The following is a 17,978-nucleotide window of genomic DNA, read 5'->3' on the forward strand; positions in this document are numbered from 1 at the left end:
TGTGTAAAAACACTACACGTAGTTGAACAAAATGTCAGTCTGAGACCCTCAGGTTATATTTTTATTATTGAATAATTCGTCAATTTAATTGGAAAGTTTTCTATCAATAATCAATTCAATCTAGCATCGATGGATGAATGTATAGCGAAGCCTTGCAAAACTCTACCACAATCCTGGCAGTTCGACCTTATGTCCTAAACAGAATGCGCATATAAATTACAGACAATGCTAGTGCTGTCAGTATGTCTGTATCCGAGGCTGTCTTCCAGTTAATCGGTTCATAACGAATTAAGAACTTGGAGCTTGGGAAGTTTTCGCACGATTTTTTCGCCTCAAAAAGAGAAGTTATTTGTATAGCGGATCGATACATTACCGGGACTTTTGCAATATATTACCGGGCGTGGGAAGGATTGAACGGAAGCGATGCATGTAGGCGTGCCCGTGTCGCTCGTTGTTCGGCGGAAGATTTCGATTTTCCGAACGATACTCAATTACATTCGGTTAGGGCCTACGCGCCATGAAAAGGAAGAACGCTACGAATCTGCTCCCACGTTCAAGTACCAAAATATGTATTCGGTGGTTAGGTGCAGTTTCAGTTTGTTTAATCAGTGAAATCATAACTTTTCCCTGGAATGTAATCTACGTACATAATCTCAACCCATAAATTGGCCAGTTGTCATTCTCTGATGTGTTCTAACCAGTTTGTTGCAGTGTTATTGCACCTACCTAGCAAAACTTTCCATTACGTTGCTCCAGTTGCTATGATACTTTAGCGAAGAATCACTTCCTCAGGCGGCAGCCAGACCGTCAGTGCCGAAACGGTTTATTTGTTTGCGGCGAAATAATTTCAATTTCACTAAATCCCGCCAGCCAGCAGTAGCGTAGAGAAACTTTATCCATCAATTCCCGATGAATGGAAGATGCTGTGCGTCGGTAGGCAACCCCTCATCCAGGCCGCCAGAGGATCTACGTTTAACATTGGCTCGAAATGAAGACGCTGGCTGTGCCTTACGAAATGTGTAAAAATATGTGTATTTTCCACTCCATTGCAACAGATTTAGAAACCGCAATTTTCAATGCCCACCCGCCAAAGCGAAACATGATTATGGAGTCACGTCAACTGTCAGAATGGTGTTTCCTCTTTGGATTTGTTTTTTCTTTTACTTTCGCCGTAGATTCAAAAAGTGAAGACTCCAGCATTGAACTATCTACAACCAGATTCGAGCTCGTGATGCTTACAGGTTCTGCCAGGGAGCATTACCGACACTGCGTGGGCGATGTCATGTTTTCCACGGAACCTCGTAATGGAAGCAATTTGGGGTCGGAGTTTATTGTCCAATAAATGTTATTGCGTTTTGGGCTCATAAAAATGTTCGCTAAATTGACCACATTTTGATTTATCTGTCATCGTTTCTAGACAATATTGCTGCGCTCGGTCGGGCAAAATAAGCACTTGAAAAACGAGGATAGACAATAGTTTATTCTCCAAACAAATATCAATGTGATGTAAGACCTTGACAGAGGCAATGTATTATCAGAACTGGAGACATTTTATAGAAGAGAGAACGGTCAATCAAACTCAATCGATTGAAAGTTGATTACTTTGGTGAAATATCAGTTGACGTTTATTGTAATTTAACGAATAGTACACAAAGTCAAGTCCTCGCATTTACATTCCTATTGTGGAATTTGGCCTTTCTGTTTCAACAGACTTCGCAGCCGATTCTTAGTGTACAGTATCATTGCATGGCTAGTACGAATAGTACACACTAAATTCTTATTATCGACAATAAGTGATTTTTATTTTAGTGATAGCAAAACTGAATCTCGTTCGGCTTTCATCTCACGTTCAATTTATTACTAGTGGATACTCAGCGCATTGCCAGTTTCGTTACATAAGTTTCTGTTGAAAATGTTTCTGTCAAAAATGAGCAATAAATCATAATACTTGACTGCTGGAGCGTAATGTAACTGAAATAGTCCGCTGTAAAAGAAACAATATGCAAAAAAAGTACCGCAAACATTCGACTAAATCAAGGTTGGTGTGTAAACAAAGAATGAACTGATGAAGTTTGGGATAAGCTGATTTTTTTCATTCACGGAAACCGTTTCGGAAAGAGCAAATTGAGTGCAGTCATTTCCAATAAGCGTAACCATTCGTAAAGATTGCCGAAAAAAACATTTTACTTTCGATTTTGTTTCCCGAAACTCAAGATACCAAAGTGTTCATTCAAGGCCGTTCGGTCAATCTGTCTTACCAACTTATGTTCTGTAAAAAGTATTTCATAGATAATGGATTTAGTTAGAGGAGTCGAAAAATATTCAATCTTGGGTAAAGATTTATACGGAAACCATTCGGCGTCCAGTGAATGATTTATAGTTTTAAATTTTTTCAATCCCTCTGCTCTCTTTGATGGTGGTGAGCTGAGCAACTTGGTCAGCATCGAAAAGTGAAAAATTCATGGGAAATTAAGTGCTTAAGTGCAGCATGCTTCCCGCATACTAATATTTATTCTGTTTTTAATTGAATTCATTTTTCTTCCGGGTATGGCGGTGTCAGTCGCAGCGCTGGGATCCTCATTTTTTGTGTGTTGTCTCATTATGTAGTCATCATAGAGAAGTTTAATTTGGTAATAATGGATCTGCATTTCCACAGGGATGTGAAAAATGTGCAAGAAATGAAACAAATAAAACTGAATACTGTGAACATTAATTTTTATAGTTATAATTCTCAATTGCTCGTTTTATTGCACATCGATTTTTAAATATCTGTGGAAAATTATTCAAAAACTACCTACACTCATGGAAATCGAACATCTCTAGCGTTAAATTTAAGAGCTTATGAGTAATAATAGATAACCCCTCATTTCGTTCAAAATCCATCTATCTATGCTATAAACACTGTTCATCAGAATGGGAAAAATGTATTGTTGACCGACCGACGGATAACGTCGGTGTCGGCTTCACTGGTGCGATACATTTGTGGGTACGAACATTTGCTAAGTTGGAGTTGGTTGCGGTCTAATCAATGAAAATTCGATCTCGATATGCAACTGAAAATACTACCCCTCGCGATCCACCTACCGGTACCACCTCTATGTGTCTCTTACATATTTGTATAAAACAATTCAATGGTGATGATAATCGTTTGATTTTCTAGTAATGATATTGGGACAGCTTTTTACTTCTGATTGGTGCTGCGACATTATCACATAATCAAATACACCGCTGATTTTGGAGAAAATCTCATCCCGTTTAATATCACTACAGTGACACATGATAATAAATGATCATTTACACGATTACCAGCCATAGAGCGATTTTCACTATAACTTATGTTGCATGATAAATGAAGTCTTGACAATCAATTTCAAAATACCATATGAGCCATTCTAGAAATGATCAGCAGGTCATCAGAATTTACACCCTCCGATTCGGATGAAACTTTGCACATGTTTTTCAGTACGACCAAACGTTAATATTGCACGGATGCAGAGACCAATTCGACTAGAGACTGATTTTTTAAAAGGACGTGTGTATTTTATGCATGCCTTTTCTTCTAATCGTGGTAACTCGGATTGTAGAAAAATGGTGTCCAAGAAGTTGTAGAAAATCGATCGGGCACAGTTAAATAAAATAGAATGTGCAGAAATTAATTTTAATCTACAGATTAAAAGATAATCCTTATGATCAAAAAAGAACCGGAATTTTATTAAAAAACGTGCTTAATCCACCTAGCAGTGAGATGATACCTTTTTTTATGAATCCGCATGTGTTTTTTGCATGAATATTCTTCGGTGTTTCAATTCTCATGGCATTATTTTAATGACCGTCGAATTAAGCGGCAATTTGAGATTTTATTCACTCATTACTTTGTAATATCGAAACTGCAAATCGGATCGAATTTGAATCTAAAAGTGTAACTATCGATTGAACATTCCATGAAGTTGGATCTGACTGAAAAGAAAGATGTTTTACAGGATCTTAAAACTTTTCATTTGAATTTGAGATCGGTTCAGCCATCTACGAGAAAATGGGTTCATAATTTTAATTTCGTTTCACATACCATCCTGTAGTTCCGGAACCAGAAATCGCATCCAAATATAATTCAGGAACATTGCTTAGGAGCATACGACTTTTCATATGAATCTGAGTTTGTAGAAAACGGTTGAGTCATCTCCGAAAAAAATTTAGTGAAATTATTTGTCACACACGCATTTGCTGATCTCGACGAACTGATTCGAATGGTATATGGGTGTTATGTTCTTCCAGCATTTATTGCTATAAGTCGTTTAAATCAATATAATTATGAAATTGGTTTCATCCACAAAATGCAGCCATCATTTAGTTCACATATGTCATATTCGAACGATTATGTTGTCAAAAACGAACCGTGCTAAAATTGGTCCGAGGCAAAATGTCATGAAAAAGGATGCTGTACACAGTCATTTGGTACTTAGAAACAGTTGTATGTAACAGTATAAAAAATCATGTTTCACGTTGCTCCCAAGCATTGCTTTGTCACACAGCGCTCAAAACTCCTACTGCTGGAATAGGGGAAAAGTCGCTTACACAAAAATTTCGATATCTCCGTTGAAAATGAACCGACTTTAACAATCTATGGCTTGTTGGATAGCTTTTACTATGCGGAATCTAAGTCTGGAGAAATATTCTGTTTTTAAGGTCAAATGTGACAGATGCTGTCAAAAAACTGAAAATTTTGACAATAAACTTCGTATAACTCAAAAAGTAAACATCCGATCTCAAAACCATTCAATAGCGTTCAGGGTGATGGGAGACCTTTCATTTGCGACTAATTTGATCCGGGCCTCGGAAAATTTTTCGAAAGTTTGAGCGAATTCTATACCTATTTTTTATATATATATAAAAAAAGGTAAAAAAAACGCGTAACTTGCGGAAATCCACGTAAACTAAAGAAAAAAATCTTGAAATTTTTTTTGTGAAAATCGGGGGTTAGAAAAACTATGAGACTTGCCGAAACAAAAACGCGTAACTTTGGAAATCCGCGTAACTTCGAAAATCCGCGTAGCTTCGGAAATCCGCGTAAAAAAGCCGCGTGAAAAGAAACCGCATAAAAAAACGCTTAAAAGAAACCCAAGTGTATGAATAATTCTTATCTTATTACATTTTTTAAGATTGCATGAGTTGCTTATATGAGTATTTTTTGCCTTCATCATATAGAAAGGTTATACAATCACTTGAAAAATCGACTAGTAAAAATGCCAAGTGACATATACTGTTCGACTCAGTTCATCGAGCTGAGCAATGTTTGTGTGTGTGTGTATGTGTGTGTCAAATAATCTCACTAGGTTTTCTCGGAGATGGTTGAACCGATTTTGACCATCATTCAAATGAAAGCTCTCGTGATCCCATACGGAATTCTTGAAATTCATCCGGATCCGACTTCCGGCTCCGGAGTTACAGGGTAACGTGAGTTGAATATTGTACACCGTCACTTGAACGGAAGCACCGGAAATAGTGGTCATATATTCCAAAATGGATATCACTCACTTTTCTCAGCAACGGCTCGACCGATTTCCACAAACTTAGATTCAAATGAAAGATGTTACGATCTAATACGAAATTCCTGAGTTTCATCCGGATTTGACTTCCGATTTCGGAGTTATAGGGTAAAGTGTGTGAAATATTGTACACCGTCACTTAAAACGGCGAAACAAAATAGGCATTCATTATTCTAAATATAATTCAAGACTACTCAAATCGATAGCCACTACCAATAGGCAACTAAATAAACCGACCTTGGCTATCCTGGTGCCCGATTTTCGATTAACGACAGGAGATAATAGTCATATGCTCAGAAATGGTTCTCACACACTTTTCTCAGAGATTGCAGAACCGATATTCCCAATCTTAGGGTCAAATGAAAGATGACATCTTATGGTCCTACCAAAAATTACTGATTATTTGTGGATTTAACAAAAATTTAAACCGTCGCTTAGAGTATGATGGCAAAATCGTATAAAACTTTTGAAAAAAAAAACGTTTTTTAATCCACCTAGTGGTGTAATGATGCTTTTCTCATTTTACTTATGTTGTGACAAGATTTTTTTTGAAACTTGAATAAAATCAAATATTTTCTTTGGTAAAAACTATTTGTAAACAGCTATGTCAAGTTAATATAGATTTCAATAACGGCCCTTACACTATCATTAAAAGACTAAGTAATGACACTTCTGCTCAAACGCTCGTCATTACTGCATTACTGTACATAATTTTTTTTAGCATTACACGTTCATTATTAATAATGAGTATTTGTAACTACTCCAGCACGGCGCTTGTAACCAGAATAACTTTCCCTCAGCAATTAAAGAATATTAGCAATATTCTTTATCTTAGTTTAGCTGAAAATAAATTTGATTTGCCATTGAAACGTTAGGGTTGATGAAACATTAATAATTTAAATCTACACTTTGTCATTTTTACTTTCATCACGTATAGCTCTGAAGAGAATGTTTACTTCATGGTTGTCAAATTTTCTCATCTAATACAACTGACGATATTCAACACTTCCACAAAAAATAATAAGAAGAAATAGTTTTGGTAATGATGGAAAATCCGGAATTCCATCATTACTCGTGTCATTACTGAACTCGCAGACCATTACTAAAAAGTAATGACACTTTTAATGATCGTGTAAGGGCCGCTAATGTGGCAACCCTGCATGCTATACAAAATTCAACAAAGAACACTGTGTGCTAGGCGGGTGCGTTTTCTTCTTCTTCCGTACCAGCACGTACCGATTTTGCATAATTTTGTATGACAGTTTGAAAGTTTTGATACTTATTACCCTATAATTTCGGAACCGGAAGTCGAATCTGGATAAATTTGCACAGTATCTTTTAAGACACTGAGAGCTTTAATTTGAATCCTGATTTGTGAAAATCAGTTCATCCGTTGCTGAGAAATCGAAGTGAGTTCCGTTCTTGGAGTTTTTCTTCACTATTATCGGTGCGTTCGGAAGCGGAATCCAGGGACTAGTAGTCTCAAAGTAGATTTCTATATTCACTTATTAACAAGGTTTACCAACTAGATGATTTTACCAGCAAATTTTATAAAAACTTGCACCTAGTTTCGTCATAACTTTTGAAAAATTCATCATGAAATTGAGAATTTTTCACTTATCGCGCAGTAATACCGGTACCAAAAGCCATACACAAACACACACATACACACAGGGACATTTCCTCAGTTCGTCGAACTGAGTCGAATGATATATGACATCGACTCTCGGGGCCTCGGTTCAAAAGTCGATTTTCACAGTGATCGGCTATACGTTATATGTTATATTAGAACGGCAAAAAGCTTTTTTTCCCGAAAGAATTTTATTTTAAGTTCTTTTAAAATGTTCGAGAGTCGCATTTCTTAAAGATTTCTTATTGTGTAATAATATCTAAAGTTTTTATACTAGCATTACAATTTATTCTAATTTCTATTTTATCTACAGAAACTGAAATAAATGAATGGTATTTTTGTGTTCCTTGAATAGTAATTTCTTTTGAATATTGTTCATTAAGATGTTGCTTGGTTTTGTCATACTCTAATGTAGTGACATAAGAAAAATAAACGTGTCAGTTGTTCCTCCTTTCGCTTTTTGAGATCAATCGAATAGTTCTTTTACCTTGTTTATCGGATGTTCACGTTCCTTAGCAATTAGCAATTTCTGTTAATAAATTGTGATTCAGCTCCATCGGGCATGAAATAAATGTTGTTCACATGTAATTGTTTTTCTCGTCCTATAAAATCACTCATTGTTGGCTGGACGAATAATCACAAACTTAGATTCTGATTAAAAGATCTCTTGGTTCTGGAAGTACCGTAAGTAATGACTAAAAACTCTAAAGCGGATATTTAACCGATTGTCACACGTTTATTTCGAGGGCACAATTTTATGGTTCCGTAGAATTTCTCTTTTCGATCCAACTTGCAGTTCCGAATTTACAGGGTTCATACTGTCATTTATAACGACGATCAATAAAATAATTTCATGAAAACTAATAACACCAAAAAATATTTAAGCAAAATAACACATGCGGACCGATACAAAATGGTATCATCTCACTGCTAGGTTGATTAAGTATGTTTTTCGTCTACCTTAGTCATAATGCCCTAAGAGCGATATAAAATGCTTCACAACAATCATGCATTAAGTCCCCTGGAATGTCAAAACAGAAAAAAAGGAGAAAATCAAATATTATTTGCATCAGAAATTATTCGCATAATCAACTAATTGCAATTGCGAAGCAGCATTTTCGATCCTCCCAATGCTACACTTTGTTTTAATAATCGTTATAAATCTATAAAATTAATGCATATTACTGAATCAAAAGTTGGACATAATGTTCATAGAGTGACTGTTATGAAAAAATTAATACGTCAAATATGTATTATTGTTTGCATGTTTAAACTATGAATAGAAGCGTTAGCACTACTAGAAGTTAGTTACTACATTGCAACCGACTATAAGACGTTGTTTACTGATAAAATGCTTATTTAATCGATGCGAAATCTAGCATCGAAAAGCTGTCTAATGGCATTCTGAATTTTTTTTTCATACTTTGCAGCAGACGACATCTGTCAAACTTACATATAAAAAAGATCTTACGAAGAGATAGTGTTTAGTGATAAAACTTTTGGTTAGAATAGTCTTGAATGCTTAAAAAAGGAAGGGGGCCGCTTTATAATACTTTCATAGTTATGTTATTTATTTCACACATAATACATTGAAAGTTGGAGTTGGTACTTCATGAACGTCATTTATGAAAGCAATTCCGTTTTAAATTTGGTTCGTTAACCGTTGAAATTTTTAACAAGTAAGGGAGAGTGTTCGGTTACCGGCACCCTTTTCTTTTTAGCGCATAACTTCTACCTAAGTGCACATTATGCGGACATCTATATATCAATGGAAAGCTAAAGTCCCTGGCTAACAACTGATTAAGCAAACTAATGGCGTTTTTCATTGAGAAACAATGGTGGCGGGGATTGCTCTGGTTTTGCACTTTCGGGCAGAAATGGTAATGAAACACCGTCCAAATATTGCATTTCTGCTCGAAAGTGCAAAATCAGAGCAATCCACGCCACCAGTGATTTTCAATGAAAAACGCCATAAGTTGATTCATTTGATTAAAAAAAAATTGTTATCAATTTAGTAAAGCGATAAATTTTGGCCATTTTAAAAAAGGTGTTCGGTTACCGGCACCCCAAGAAATTTCGCTAAAAATGGAAAAATATAAGTAATGACTGCAGCTATTTAAAAATAAACAGAATTTATTCTTTGTGGAAGCGTTTTTGTAAAAGTCTTCATTATCTGATTGTGACTTCGCCTTGGATCTCTTGGTCGAATATTTGGATGTTGGCGCCTTTGGTATTAATTTGGCCGGTCTTCAACGTTTTTTCTTAGCCGGAGCATCTGCTGTATGAGCAGCTAGATGTTTGTCTCGACAGCAGCCTGCATATCACTGATAATTTTTCACGATTTGTCGAAAAAATGGGGTGGCGCTAACCGAACATCTTGGGGTGCCGATAACCGAAATTGGTAGACATTTTGAAAATTACAAAAAAAAATCTTTGGTTGCGAAAATTTTGATAGCATCCGGTATTGAATCATGAAATAGATCTATTTCACCTCATAAATATTCAATCCACTCACCTTTCCGATTGATGCTCTTCAATTCCGATGTCAGAAAAAACTTTTGTGTTGATATTCACGTAATTAAAAGTTATTTTGAACGCAGCAAAAAGTACAAGTGACTGTTTGCTTCGCAATTCGGCACAAAAAGAACGTGCTGCTATTACACACACACATGACATTTGTCAGATTGACGCTATCTGCTTTCTGCCAAAAGTTACGGTGGAGTGCCGGCAACCGAACACTGCCGGCAACCGAACACCTTTCTCTATCAAAAACATATACAGATTTGATATAAAATTGTTATGATCTCTTGATCGAGCATGCATCTCAATTAGGATGGAAATAAGTTCATTAACAATTATTGTTAAGAAACAAAAAGAAAGCTTCCATTTGCTGTGTCGAACACCTATAAATCACCTTTTCACTACATTTGTATGCAGGTCCCGGTAAACACTCGTTTGTTAGGAGCAATATCGGGAAGCTAGATAACGGCAGCACGTTTCTGATAATAACGGTACATAAATACGTGTGGGTGTTTTTGCTCCAGTAAATTTGAGCCGTTGTGAAATTTGCCCAGCGAGAGACTGGGTAGTTGAGAATATTTACCTAACCCTATTAGTAGCCATCCTATGTTTCTTGAAATTGAATTAATTCTTATCGTTTCTGTTTTATGATCGTGTCAAGTTTTTTTTTTATAAATGTTCCTGTATCGTTTTTGTTGAAACGCAATCATGAAGAAAATAGTTCGGTTACAAAAGTTAGAAGCAAAATTGCAGTGTGTCGGGATTCGTATACCCAGCATTCCTTGTTGACGGAAAACCGCGTTGTAGGAGACCCTACCCATATGACATTGGGGCTGTTAACGGTTAATTCGCTTCTGTCAGCAGATAGCAGCACAAACGTCATTACACTGACTACACTGTGCCATAGGAAGAACTAACGTTTGTATTAAAAATTTGACTTTTTTGGATGGTTTTGAACGCTTCGTGTCGAGTAGTGGGTCGATGCCAGATCCTGCCAGAACACCGCGTCTTCGGGGCGAAAGAAGAGTGGCTTTGACATCCCCTTCTCGCTGATTGTCAGTCAGACCAGCACCTTCTTAGGAAACTTGGTGTGTGAAATGAACTTTACCTCGGAGCCCACTTCCTTCCTATTATTTGAACATGATATCTCGTAAATGGCCTCCTTTGGCCTTGAGTACAAAATGTGCCCTTCTTCGGCGTTTTCCATCGTTTTGGCCAACGTATCGGTCAATATGGCGGCAATTTCACGTGGTATGTTGTCTTTGAGTTAAGCTTGGATTTCAAATAGCCCCAGAAAAAAAGTCTGGTGGCGTCAAATCGGGTGATCTAGTGGGCCAGTAATAATTACCGATTTTCGATATGACTCGTCCGAGGAGTAATAGTCGTAACAAATCAATTGTTAGCCGGGCTGTATGGCATGTTGCACCGTCCTGTTGAAACCACTAGCCATTTAAACCATTTTCACGAACGATGGGCATCACAAAATCATTTATCATGGCTCGATAACTATCGCTTTGACTACCGCCATTAATGTTTTCATTGCTTCATCATCGTCTTGGAAAAATAGGAACCAATCACCATATCCGCACAAAAACCACACCAAACTTTAGTTTTTTGGTCGTATAGGGGCTGTTCCTCAGCTAATTGAGGGTTTTCAGTGGTATAGAACCGACGAGTTCGCCTCGTTTTGAATGTAAAGCTGAACAATTTCAGGGCGTTCTTTTGGTGTGTACTGTTCCATGGTAGAATGGTCTTGCAATGATACTTCCAACGCGGTATGTCATTAGTCGATCTGGCAATTCTGTCAAAAGTTATTGGCTTGACCGATGCACCCACTTTAAATGTCCCACCCTGTACTTTTTCACTGTTTGGCCGATTGCATCGATCTCCCGGCGAAGCGCACATAGTGATGTAGCCACTTTTCCACGGTCTTCCACTTCAGCTTCCTTTTGAGTTTATTGTCGCTCAGGGTCGTCAACCGTCCGGAGTCGGGCTTTCTTTCGATGTTCTGATTGTTGTCGAATAGTGTCAAGATGTTGTAGATGCCAGAACGGGCGTATCCGGCGTTCACAAACTGCCGCACGACAGTCTCTCATCTTGAAAAAGAACATGTTTTTACAACAACATCAAAGAACACTGATAAGTTTAGGCTATTATGACTAACGTTAGATGAATACCATTACTTTAACTTTTGCTGACATATGATATTTTTTTCATATATTTTAGCAATAAAATTCTTTGGAATAGATATTTTTGCGTTTATTTTGATCATTTTTTTAATAACAAATATAGATATTCCTGTGTTTTGGTTAAAAAAATAAACAGATCAAGTGTAAAAATCTACCAACTGTTTTGCTGTTATGAACAACCTCTAATTTACTGTGTGTACATCAACCAAGAAACTTGATTCACCCTGTACTAGGGTAACGGCTCCAGTAATCATGTCAGCTCCAGTAGTCATCTCATACACATAAACCATTAGTTAGAGTGAAATCTCTAGCGTTAAATTTAAGAGCTTATGAGTAATAATAGATAACCCCTCATTTCGTTCAAAATCCATCTATCTATGCTATAAACACTGTTCATCAGAATGGGAAAAATGTATTGTTGACCGACCGACGGATAACGTCGGTGTCGGCTTCACTGGTGCGATACATTTGTGGGTACGAACATTTGCTAAGTTGGAGTTGGTTGCGGTCTAATCAATGAAAATTCGATCTCGATATGCAACTGAAAATACTACCCCTCGCGATCCACCTACCGGTACCACCTCTATGTGTCTCTTACATATTTGTATAAAACAATTCAATGGTGATGATAATCGTTTGATTTTCTAGTAATGATATTGGGACAGCTTTTTACTTCTGATTGGTGCTGCGACATTATCACATAATCAAATACACCGCTGATTTTGGAGAAAATCTCATCCCGTTTAATATCACTACAGTGACACATGATAATAAATGATCATTTACACGATTACCAGCCATAGAGCGATTTTCACTATAACTTATGTTGCATGATAAATGAAGTCTTGACAATCAATTTCAAAATACCATATGAGCCATTCTAGAAATGATCAGCAGGTCATCAGAATTTACACCCTCCGATTCGGATGAAACTTTGCACATGTTTTTCAGTACGACCAAACGTTAATATTGCACGGATGCAGAGACCAATTCGACTAGAGACTGATTTTTTAAAAGGACGTGTGTATTTTATGCATGCCTTTTCTTCTAATCGTGGTAACTCGGATTGTAGAAAAATGGTGTCCAAGAAGTTGTAGAAAATCGATCGGGCACAGTTAAATAAAATAGAATGTGCAGAAATTAATTTTAATCTACAGATTAAAAGATAATCCTTATGATCAAAAAAGAACCGGAATTTTATTAAAAAACGTGCTTAATCCACCTAGCAGTGAGATGATACCTTTTTTTATGAATCCGCATGTGTTTTTTGCATGAATATTCTTCGGTGTTTCAATTCTCATGGCATTATTTTAATGACCGTCGAATTAAGCGGCAATTTGAGATTTTATTCACTCATTACTTTGTAATATCGAAACTGCAAATCGGATCGAATTTGAATCTAAAAGTGTAACTATCGATTGAACATTCCATGAAGTTGGATCTGACTGAAAAGAAAGATGTTTTACAGGATCTTAAAACTTTTCATTTGAATTTGAGATCGGTTCAGCCATCTACGAGAAAATGGGTTCATAATTTTAATTTCGTTTCACATACCATCCTGTAGTTCCGGAACCAGAAATCGCATCCAAATATAATTCAGGAACATTGCTTAGGAGCATACGACTTTTCATATGAATCTGAGTTTGTAGAAAACGGTTGAGTCATCTCCGAAAAAAATTTAGTGAAATTATTTGTCACACACGCATTTGCTGATCTCGACGAACTGATTCGAATGGTATATGGGTGTTATGTTCTTCCAGCATTTATTGCTATAAGTCGTTTAAATCAATATAATTATGAAATTGGTTTCATCCACAAAATGCAGCCATCATTTAGTTCACATATGTCATATTCGAACGATTATGTTGTCAAAAACGAACCGTGCTAAAATTGGTCCGAGGCAAAATGTCATGAAAAAGGATGCTGTACACAGTCATTTGGTACTTAGAAACAGTTGTATGTAACAGTATAAAAAATCATGTTTCACGTTGCTCCCAAGCATTGCTTTGTCACACAGCGCTCAAAACTCCTACTGCTGGAATAGGGGAAAAGTCGCTTACACAAAAATTTCGATATCTCCGTTGAAAATGAACCGACTTTAACAATCTATGGCTTGTTGGATAGCTTTTACTATGCGGAATCTAAGTCTGGAGAAATATTCTGTTTTTAAGGTCAAATGTGACAGATGCTGTCAAAAAACTGAAAATTTTGACAATAAACTTCGTATAACTCAAAAAGTAAACATCCGATCTCAAAACCATTCAATAGCGTTCAGGGTGATGGGAGACCTTTCATTTGCGACTAATTTGATCCGGGCCTCGGAAAATTTTTCGAAAGTTTGAGCGAATTCTATACCTATTTTTTATATATATATAAAAAAGGTAAAAAAACGCGTAACTTGCGGAAATCCACGTAAACTAAAGAAAAAAATCTTGAAATTTTTTTTGTGAAAATCGGGGGTTAGAAAAACTATGAGACTTGCCGAAACAAAAACGCGTAACTTTGGAAATCCGCGTAACTTCGAAAATCCGCGTAGCTTCGGAAATCCGCGTAAAAAAGCCGCGTGAAAAGAAACCGCATAAAAAAACGCTTAAAAGAAACCCAAGTGTATGAATAATTCTTATCTTATTACATTTTTTAAGATTGCATGAGTTGCTTATATGAGTATTTTTTGCCTTCATCATATAGAAAGGTTATACAATCACTTGAAAAATCGACTAGTAAAAATGCCAAGTGACATATACTGTTCGACTCAGTTCATCGAGCTGAGCAATGTTTGTGTGTGTGTGTATGTGTGTGTCAAATAATCTCACTAGGTTTTCTCGGAGATGGTTGAACCGATTTTGACCATCATTCAAATGAAAGCTCTCGTGATCCCATACGGAATTCTTGAAATTCATCCGGATCCGACTTCCGGCTCCGGAGTTACAGGGTAACGTGAGTTGAATATTGTACACCGTCACTTGAACGGAAGCACCGGAAATAGTGGTCATATATTCCAAAATGGATATCACTCACTTTTCTCAGCAACGGCTCGACCGATTTCCACAAACTTAGATTCAAATGAAAGATGTTACGATCTAATACGAAATTCCTGAGTTTCATCCGGATTTGACTTCCGATTTCGGAGTTATAGGGTAAAGTGTGTGAAATATTGTACACCGTCACTTAAAACGGCGAAACAAAATAGGCATTCATTATTCTAAATATAATTCAAGACTACTCAAATCGATAGCCACTACCAATAGGCAACTAAATAAACCGACCTTGGCTATCCTGGTGCCCGATTTTCGATTAACGACAGGAGATAATAGTCATATGCTCAGAAATGGTTCTCACACACTTTTCTCAGAGATTGCAGAACCGATATTCCCAATCTTAGGGTCAAATGAAAGATGACATCTTATGGTCCTACCAAAAATTACTGATTATTTGTGGATTTAACAAAAATTTAAACCGTCGCTTAGAGTATGATGGCAAAATCGTATAAAACTTTTGAAAAAAAAAACGTTTTTTAATCCACCTAGTGGTGTAATGATGCTTTTCTCATTTTACTTATGTTGTGACAAGATTTTTTTTGAAACTTGAATAAAATCAAATATTTTCTTTGGTAAAAACTATTTGTAAACAGCTATGTCAAGTTAATATAGATTTCAATAACGGCCCTTACACTATCATTAAAAGACTAAGTAATGACACTTCTGCTCAAACGCTCGTCATTACTGCATTACTGTACATAATTACTTTTTAGCATTACACGTTCATTATTAATAATGAGTATTTGTAACTACTCCAGCACGGCGCTTGTAACCAGAATAACTTTCCCTCAGCAATTAAAGAATATTAGCAATATTCTTTATCTTAGTTTAGCTGAAAATAAATTTGATTTGCCATTGAAACGTTAGGGTTGATGAAACATTAATAATTTAAATCTACACTTTGTCATTTTTACTTTCATCACGTATAGCTCTGAAGAGAATGTTTACTTCATGGTTGTCAAATTTTCTCATCTAATACAACTGACGATATTCAACACTTCCACAAAAAATAATAAGAAGAAATAGTTTTGGTAATGATGGAAAATCCGGAATTCCATCATTACTCGTGTCATTACTGAACTCGCAGACCATTACTAAAAAGTAATGACACTTTTAATGATCGTGTAAGGGCCGCTAATGTGGCAACCCTGCATGCTATACAAAATTCAACAAAGAACACTGTGTGCTAGGCGGGTGCGTTTTCTTCTTCTTCCGTACCAGCACGTACCGATTTTGCATAATTTTGTATGACAGTTTGAAAGTTTTGATACTTATTACCCTATAATTTCGGAACCGGAAGTCGAATCTGGATAAATTTGCACAGTATCTTTTAAGACACTGAGAGCTTTAATTTGAATCCTGATTTGTGAAAATCAGTTCATCCGTTGCTGAGAAATCGAAGTGAGTTCCGTTCTTGGAGTTTTTCTTCACTATTATCGGTGCGTTCGGAAGCGGAATCCAGGGACTAGTAGTCTCAAAGTAGATTTCTATATTCACTTATTAACAAGGTTTACCAACTAGATGATTTTACCAGCAAATTTTATAAAAACTTGCACCTAGTTTCGTCATAACTTTTGAAAAATTCATCATGAAATTGAGAATTTTTCACTTATCGCGCAGTAATACCGGTACCAAAAGCCATACACAAACACACACATACACACAGGGACATTTCCTCAGTTCGTCGAACTGAGTCGAATGATATATGACATCGACTCTCGGGGCCTCGGTTCAAAAGTCGATTTTCACAGTGATCGGCTATACGTTATATGTTATATTAGAACGGCAAAAAGCTTTTTTTCCCGAAAGAATTTTATTTTAAGTTCTTTTAAAATGTTCGAGAGTCGCATTTCTTAAAGATTTCTTATTGTGTAATAATATCTAAAGTTTTTATACTAGCATTACAATTTATTCTAATTTCTATTTTATCTACAGAAACTGAAATAAATGAATGGTATTTTTGTGTTCCTTGAATAGTAATTTCTTTTGAATATTGTTCATTAAGATGTTGCTTGGTTTTGTCATACTCTAATGTAGTGACATAAGAAAAATAAACGTGTCAGTTGTTCCTCCTTTCGCTTTTTGAGATCAATCGAATAGTTCTTTTACCTTGTTTATCGGATGTTCACGTTCCTTAGCAATTAGCAATTTCTGTTAATAAATTGTGATTCAGCTCCATCGGGCATGAAATAAATGTTGTTCACATGTAATTGTTTTTCTCGTCCTATAAAATCACTCATTGTTGGCTGGACGAATAATCACAAACTTAGATTCTGATTAAAAGATCTCTTGGTTCTGGAAGTACCGTAAGTAATGACTAAAAACTCTAAAGCGGATATTTAACCGATTGTCACACGTTTATTTCGAGGGCACAATTTTATGGTTCCGTAGAATTTCTCTTTTCGATCCAACTTGCAGTTCCGAATTTACAGGGTTCATACTGTCATTTATAACGACGATCAATAAAATAATTTCATGAAAACTAATAACACCAAAAAATATTTAAGCAAAATAACACATGCGGACCGATACAAAATGGTATCATCTCACTGCTAGGTTGATTAAGTATGTTTTTCGTCTACCTTAGTCATAATGCCCTAAGAGCGATATAAAATGCTTCACAACAATCATGCATTAAGTCCCCTGGAATGTCAAAACAGAAAAAAAGGAGAAAATCAAATATTATTTGCATCAGAAATTATTCGCATAATCAACTAATTGCAATTGCGAAGCAGCATTTTCGATCCTCCCAATGCTACACTTTGTTTTAATAATCGTTATAAATCTATAAAATTAATGCATATTACTGAATCAAAAGTTGGACATAATGTTCATAGAGTGACTGTTATGAAAAAATTAATACGTCAAATATGTATTATTGTTTGCATGTTTAAACTATGAATAGAAGCGTTAGCACTACTAGAAGTTAGTTACTACATTGCAACCGACTATAAGACGTTGTTTACTGATAAAATGCTTATTTAATCGATGCGAAATCTAGCATCGAAAAGCTGTCTAATGGCATTCTGAATTTTTTTTTCATACTTTGCAGCAGACG

The 17,978-nt window shown here is 36.1% G+C and overlaps 1 protein-coding gene across 1 annotated transcript in view; it reads left to right on the plus strand.

The window, feature by feature from the left end:
• LOC131426078 (allatostatin-A receptor-like) overlaps positions 1-17,978 on the plus strand; it is a gene marked incomplete at its 3' end in the record, with an annotated part of 243,134 nt that overhangs the window by 6,926 nt on the left and 218,230 nt on the right. The window lies entirely within an intron of this gene.

The sequence above is a fragment of the Malaya genurostris genome, chromosome 1 (genome assembly GCF_030247185.1).
Source record: "Malaya genurostris strain Urasoe2022 chromosome 1, Malgen_1.1, whole genome shotgun sequence".
Lineage (NCBI taxonomy): Eukaryota > Metazoa > Arthropoda > Insecta > Diptera > Culicidae > Malaya > Malaya genurostris.